This window comes from Papaver somniferum, unplaced genomic scaffold (genome assembly GCF_003573695.1).
Source record: "Papaver somniferum cultivar HN1 unplaced genomic scaffold, ASM357369v1 unplaced-scaffold_128, whole genome shotgun sequence".
NCBI classification, from domain to species: Eukaryota; Viridiplantae; Streptophyta; class Magnoliopsida; order Ranunculales; family Papaveraceae; genus Papaver; species Papaver somniferum.
The window spans coordinates 7,854,681-7,862,342 of record NW_020621936.1 but is presented as its reverse complement, the minus strand read 5'-3'; the positions used below and the strand labels follow the sequence as shown (position 1 = coordinate 7,862,342).

The following is a 7,662-nucleotide window of genomic DNA, read 5'->3' as shown; positions in this document are numbered from 1 at the left end:
CCGAAGCATAGAACATCAAAACCTAGGTCCAAGTATGTTCTATCAAAAGAAATCACAATTGCTTAACAAAAATCATTCAAACAATTATCATTCAAGGCAAAATAATCATATTAATATTTGCAATAAAAATAAATAAATAGAAAATACCACTCTTTATTGGAAAAAATAGCTTCCTCTATCGCCTCAGCAATGGGGTTTAGCTCCTCATATTAATTACTTGCTCAAGATTCATGATTACAGCTCAAAAGTTGATTAAAAGATGAAGAAGTACTAAAACAGGAAGTTTAAGACTTACAGAAAGTGTCACAGATAAACGATACAAAGAAAATTCTTCTGTCTCCGATCTCTAAGACCGTTCTTCCACTGTCGTTGATACTGTTGAGGAACAACTGTCTTTAAGTGTCTGTTCTTCGTGTTCTTGAAGGTATTCAATGGCGGCAGCAGCAGCAGCAGAAGGGGTTCCTGGATGTTGATTGTTTACACTTTTCTGAGGCTCTAAACTTCTCCCTAGGGTTTCTTATTCTTCTATGACTCGCAGCAACCTATTTTATACACAACAGGACCAACAAATCTTCACGACACCTTTTGGTTTATCTCTTTTTTTCTTTGGCAGCAAGTCACGATAATTTTCTGTGTGCGGCTTCTGTTGATTCCGTATTCTTCCCAAACTCTTTATAGGATATAGTAGAATCTATATGAAGGTATATCTACACTTTAGTCACGCTGGGACTCCAAGTTCGACTTCAAACAGGACCTGATATCACATCCTTCCCTGTTTAGCTCTCTTCCCCTTTCACGGCTTGTTCAGCCCGAGTTACTCGATCCAAACACATTCACGGACCCTGTTTAGCTCTAGGAATCCCATCCCAACAATTCCCAGTGACTGAATCACTGTAAAACTTTTCAAAAATTCTAACCCTAACTGCCAGGCGAGAAAGCTTCTTTTCCCGCCAGAATTTCTAATTTGAAACGTGAAGAAGGTGACCTCCCATATCCAGTCTCGGTGTCCCTTTAGCACATGCCTAGAAATGGATGCCCCTTAGTAATTGGTCTCCCCTTATCCGTTTGAGGGGTTTGAATAGCAAGTGTCCTCCAGGGGTGCCCCGCGCAACTTTTCGAGCAGATTTTTCCAAAAATGTTTATTGGCCAAAAATACCTACACACACATAAAACACCATAATAAGTACAAAAATGAGCACTATCAATATATAGAATCGAGATAAATTAGACACAAAAATGTGTCTATCAAATACCCCCAAACCTATTATTTGCTAGTCCTCGAGCAAAATAAAATAAAATAAAATCCTAACTCACTGACGCAGGCATCGTCGATTGCATTTAGCGTATGCAATAAGCCTTTAAACCCCTAAGTGTCCCTAGTGGCGGAGTGTTGTCTCCGGAGGGTTTACAAGAGATATACCCACAAAACCTTTACTCCAGACCTTATCTATCTACGCAGAACCTTGGAAGGCACTAAAGAATCTCCTTGGTTGGCATACTTATTGACTACAGGAAGAAGTAACCTGATGCGAAATTCCAATTGATGTACACGAGTTTGCACTCAATCATACTAAAATTCATATATAAGTGACAGATCCCTACTCAGATAGTTGCACTATGGACATCATATTCGGAGTCAAAACTAATCACATGGATAGATCAAGAAGATGGATATAGAAAAAACATAGATGGTTTTGATGTTTACTAAGTGAACGGCGTTTCCCATATCTGTCTGAAGGCCTCCGCCAAAATGAACCTATCCTAATGGATTGAGATATTAGTCTGACTAATATCAACACACTGGCATATACAAGGGAACCAATGGTCGATAACCTAACTCTAGGTCAACACAACTGGCATATACAAGGGTACCAGTGGTCGACTTTATTGAATTTATTCCTTTTGGTCAAATGGTCTGTCTCAAATTTTTTTTTTTATAATATTTTTTTTTCAACTTTTTGGTAACTACCATTTTTTTTTCATCTTTTTTTTTTTCTCTTTTTCTTTTTCAACTTTTTTTCTTTTTTTTCATGGTATCTCAATCACTCTAATTCACCCTAGCACTGGTAACAACTTGAATCGTGGGCCCCACCTATCACTTAGAGTAACATAGTTTAAAAACAAAATAAAATAAAAATAGAAGTGAAAAGGACTCAACGAGATATGGTGAAACTATCATGTTATTTCTAACACCTGAGCTCTGTGCTTTTATGAATAGACTCTTCTAGATGTTGCCATCTAATCAGATTGGTTCCTCAACTCCTACAACCAAAATTCTTCCATCCACTTAGATTGGTTAGTGCCATCCTTAATAAACATAAATTTCTAGGCTCTGGAGTTTATTAATGCAACTAAAACGAAAAAAAAAATAACAAAATGTTTCATACCCACCCCCAAACCTAAATCTAACATTGTCCTCAATGTTTCTAGTGAAAGCACAATAAAGTATAAATAACATGAGGAATATGTAAATAGAGAAGTTGGAAAGATAGTACCTGGGTGAAGTGTAACCAAAAACCTACAAAAATAATATACAACATACAACAGACAAATCGCCTCGATGGTCAATCAAGGGTAAACAGGGTCCTCCATAGGGACCTCCTCAACATCACCTGTAGGAAAAGGCTCTAAAAAGGGCTTCAATCGCTGACCGTTAACCTTTGAAGAACTACTACCATCTGGTGTCTCAATCTCAATAGCGCCATGAGGAAAAACAGTACGGACCACAAAAGGACCGGTCCACCGAGAGCGCAACTTCCCGGGGAATTGATGCAAACGAGTGTCATACAGAAGAACTTTTTGACCTGGAGAAAATGACTTTCGTAAAATATTCTTATCATGCACAAGTTTCATTTTGTTCTTATACTCCTTAGCACTATCGTATGCATCTCTACGAATCTCATCCAACTCATTGAGCTGGAGCTTTCTATGAACTCCTGCCTTGTCAAGTGAAAAGTTTAAGCTCTTAACAGCCCAATAGGCTCTATGCTCTAACTCGACAGGTAGGTGACATGCCTTTCCAAATACTATACAATAAGGGGACATTCAAATGGGTGTCTTAAACGCAGTACGGTAAGCCCATAAGGCATCAGTAAGCCTCGACGACCAGTCTTTCCTATTGGGATTAACTGTTTTTTCTAATATACACTTAATTCCCTATTGGATACCTCTACCTGACCACTAGTCTGAGGGTGATATGGGGTATCTACTTTATGGGTAATACCATATTGTTTCATTAAAAGAGCAAACGGTCTATTACAAAAGTGTTAACCTCCATCACTAATTATGGCTCGCGGTGTACCAAAACGTGTAAGTATATTCTCTTTCAAAAACTTAATTACGACCCTATGGTCATTTGTTTTACACGGAACCGCCTCAACCTACTTAGACACATAGTCTACAACGACAAGTATGTAAAGATAACCTAAAGAATTAGGAAATGGACCCATAAAATCAATGCCCCACACATCAAAGACCTCAATCACTAAAATAGGGTTTAAAGGCATCATATTTCTACAGGAAATGGTTCCTAACCTCTGGCAACGATCACAAGAAACACAGTGACTATGGGAGTCTTTAAACAGTGAAGGCCAGTAAAATCCACACTGCAATATTTTAGCAGCAGTCTTCTTAGCACTAAAATGACCCCCACAAGCATGTTCATGACAAAAGGAGAGAATACTGGACTGGTCACTCTCAGGTACACATCTCCTAATAATCTGGTCGGGACAATACTTAAACAAATAAGGATCGTCCCAAAAGAAATGCTTAACCTCGGCTAAAAACCTAGAACGATCTTGTTTACCCCAATGTTGAGGGGTACGGCCAGTAACAAGATAATTCACTATATTTGCATACCAAGGTGATTGGGAAACAGAGAACAATTGTTCGTCAGGAAAGCTATCCCTTATAGGAAGGGCATCACTAGGGGAACTAACAACTAACCTGGATAAGTGGTCTGCTACTACATTTTCAGCACCCTTTTTGTCTCTAATGTCTGGAGAAAATTCTTGTAACAATAGTATCCATCTACTCAATCTAGGTTTGGTGTCCTTTTTAGACAAAAGGTATTTCAAAGCAGCATGATCGGTATAGATTACGATCTTAGAACCTAATAGGTAGGATCTAAACTTATCCAAGGCAAACACGATGGCTAGCAGTTCCTTCTCGGTAGTTGTATAGTTCAATTGGGCATCATTCAGAGTTTTGCTAGCATAGTAAATCACATGAAGTAATTTGTCTTCTCGTTGACCTAACACAACGCCTATAGCATAATATGAAGCATCACACATAATCTCAAAGGGTAGGTTCCAGTTGGGTGCCTGGACTATGGGAGCGGTAGTGAGTAAATTTTTAAGCTTCTCAAAAGCCTCTAAACAAGCATCATCAAAGACAAACTTAACATCTTTTGCAAGAAAACTGCAAAGAGGTCTAGAAATCAAGCTAAAATCCTTAATGAATCGACGGTAAAAACCTGCATGCCCTAGGAATGACCTAATGTCTTTTACGGTTTTTGGGACCTGTAAAGTCTTAATAAGGTCAACTTTGGCTTTGTCTACCTCTATACCCTTTGAAGAAATGATGTGCCCTAAAACAATTCCTGATTTAACCATGAAATGGCATTTTTCCCAATTAAGCACTAAATTCTTTTCCTTACACCTAGTCAACACTAATGTCAAATGATGCAAGCACTCATCAAAAGATGAACCAAACACTGAAAAATCATCCATAAAGACCTCTAAAAACCGTTCTACCATATCAGAAAATATGCTCATCATACAACGTTGAAAAGTCGCAGGGGCATTACACAGCCCGAAAGGCATGCGTCTATACGCGAATGTACCGAAGGGACAGGTAAAAGTGGTTTTCTCTTGGTCTTCTGGGGCAATAACGATCTGATTATATCCGGAAAAGCCATCTAAAAAGCAATAGAAACTATATCCAGCTAATCTCTCTAGCATTTGGTCGATAAAAGGAAGGGGAAAGTGATCCTTCCTTGTGACCTTGTTCAATTTCCTATAGTCGATACAGACACGCCATCCCGTGGTCACTCGGGTTGGGATTAACTCATTATCCTCATTTTGGACTACAGTGATACCTGATTTCTTGGGAACAACCTGAACGGGGCTGACCCACTTACTGTCTGAAATTGGGTAGATAATACCCGCATCTATCAACTTAAGCACCTCTTTTCGAACTACTTCTTTCATGTTAGGGTTCAGTCGACGTTGCATCTCCCTAGACGGTTTGGAGTGTTCCTATAAATGAATCATATGCATACAAACGGTAGGACTAATACCCTTAATGTCTGCTATAGACTATCCTAAAGCTTCCTTATTATCTTGAAGTACTTTTACTAGCCCACTTTCCTGATCACTATCCAAGTCGGCAACAATAATCACAGGTAAAGTCTCAGATGGGCCTAAGAACACATACTTCAGGTTATCTGGTAGTGGTTTGAGGTCCAACTTAGGGGGCTCTTCTAAGGAAGGAACTGAGGTAGTCTCAGAAGCTGGTAATGGTTCGAACCTAGCTTTCCATCTATCAGTGTCTAACACAGGGGTAGAATCTAATAGAGCATTCACTTGTTCAATGGTACTATCATCGTCAAAATCTAAACCAAAATGGGATAGACAACTTTCTAATGGGTCTTCAGACAAAATGTTTGGTAATGACTCCTGAACTAAGGATTCTATCATATTCACCTCTTCAACACATGTGTCATCTAGCTCATAAGGTAGCTTACTGACATTAAAAATGTTCATTTCTATAGTCATATTACCAAAGGATAAATTCATCACACCATTTCGACAGTTTATGATCGCATTAGACGTAGCTAAGAATGGGCGACCTAAAATCACAGGTATCTGGTTCTCTGGGTCAGGGACAGGTTGGGTATCTAGGACCACGAAATCCACTGGATAAATAAATTTGTCGACCTCAATAACAACATCCTCGATAACACCTCGAGGAATTTTGACAGACCTATCAGCTAACTGCAGTGTTATCTGAATAGGTTTCATTTCACCAAGTCCTGGCTATAAGTACACATGGTACGGCAGTAAGTTCACACTGGCTCCTAAGTCAAGTAAAGATTTTTCTACCCGTTGTTTACCTATTGTACAAGCAATGGTTGGGGAACCTGGGTCTTTGTACTTTGGAGTGGTAGTGTTCTGAATGATTGAACTTACATGACTAGCTAAAAAGGCTTTCTTATGGACGCTAAGTTTCCGCTTTCGCGTACACATATCCTTAAGGAACTTGGCATAAGCAGGAATTTGCCTAATTGCATCTAATAAAGGAAGGTTTATGGTAACTTGCTTAAAAACCTCCAATATGTTATTAAAGTTCGATTCCTTCTTTGTTGATGCTAATAGCTGGGGAAATGGGGCTCTAGGCACATGATCAGACCTATCAGGAACCGAGTCAGCATCATTGGAAATTTTATCAGTCCCCTCGGTTAGCGGTCCTGAGGGGTGAACTACAATATGTTCACTATCGGGCAGGTTTACCTGATTGTCTACTACTCTACCACTCCTAAGGGTTCTAATAGCATTCAACTGATTCGATGGTTTTGCACCTACTTCATGAGCTCCTCTAGGGTTGGGTTGAGTTTGACTAGGAAACTTACCTCTTTCTCTTAAAGACTCATTTATATGACTAACCTGGGTTTTCAACTCGGAAATAGCCTGAGAGTTAGCCTGACCTATTCTCTTATTTTCTTCTATACCTTGAGCAACAGATTGCTGAAACTGCATAGTGTTACGAGTTAACAAAGCAAGAGACTCTTATAAACTCATAATCTTCTTATCCGGAGGGTTCTGAAACTGTGTCGGGGCTGAAGGATTCTTAGTATAGCCAAAACCTGGGGGAGCTTGAGAGTTACTAGACTGACCTTGATTCTGGCCCTTAGACCAAGAAAGGTTGGGATGGTTTCTCCAGCCAGGATTATAGGTTTCTGAATATGGGTCAAACTTATGACGGTTATCAAACCTAGTGTTATTATAGAGAGCATTGGCTTGCTCTTCAACAGTATTGCCTTCCCAAAAAGGCTATATTCTACCACTAGTATGACCCACTTCTAAAGCTTCTAACCTTTTTGATATAGCAGCAATTTTGGCATCTGATTCGTAGCTTTCTTCTACCCTATTAACGTTTCCTCTGCCTAGAAGAATTGTTTTCTGGGGTACCCTATTACTTTCCCATTGTTGGGTCTTTTCGGAGATTTCATGCAAGTATGTCATCGCATTATCAACTGTTTGGTTTTCAAACCCACCTGTACACATGGACTCTACTGTAGTTGTGGTGGGATAATCTAAACCCTCATAAAGGATCTGAACTAACCTAACCTTTTCTAAACCATGATAAGGACATTGGTTTAATAAATCATTGAACCTTTCCAAATACCTATACAAAGATTCTCCCTCCTGTTGTGTAAACGTGCAGATTTGCGTCCTAATAGACGAGGTTTTGTGCCTAGGGAAAAACTTGTTCAAAAAGGCGGATGTAAGTTGTTCATAGGTTTCAATTGATTCGGAAAACAAACTATACAACCACGACTTGGCTTTATCTTTTAAGGAAAAGGGGAATAACCTGAGTTTTAAAGCATCATCATCAAGGTTTCTAATTTTCAGGGTACTACAAATTTCCTCAAAGTCCCTA

The 7,662-nt window shown here is 39.2% G+C and overlaps 1 pseudogene; it reads left to right on the top strand.

Annotated features, from left to right (window-relative positions):
* The first annotated feature begins 7,356 nt into the window (after positions 1-7,356).
* Positions 7,357-7,456, top strand: LOC113332141 (annotated as a pseudogene).
* Positions 7,457-7,662: the final 206 nt, after the last annotated feature.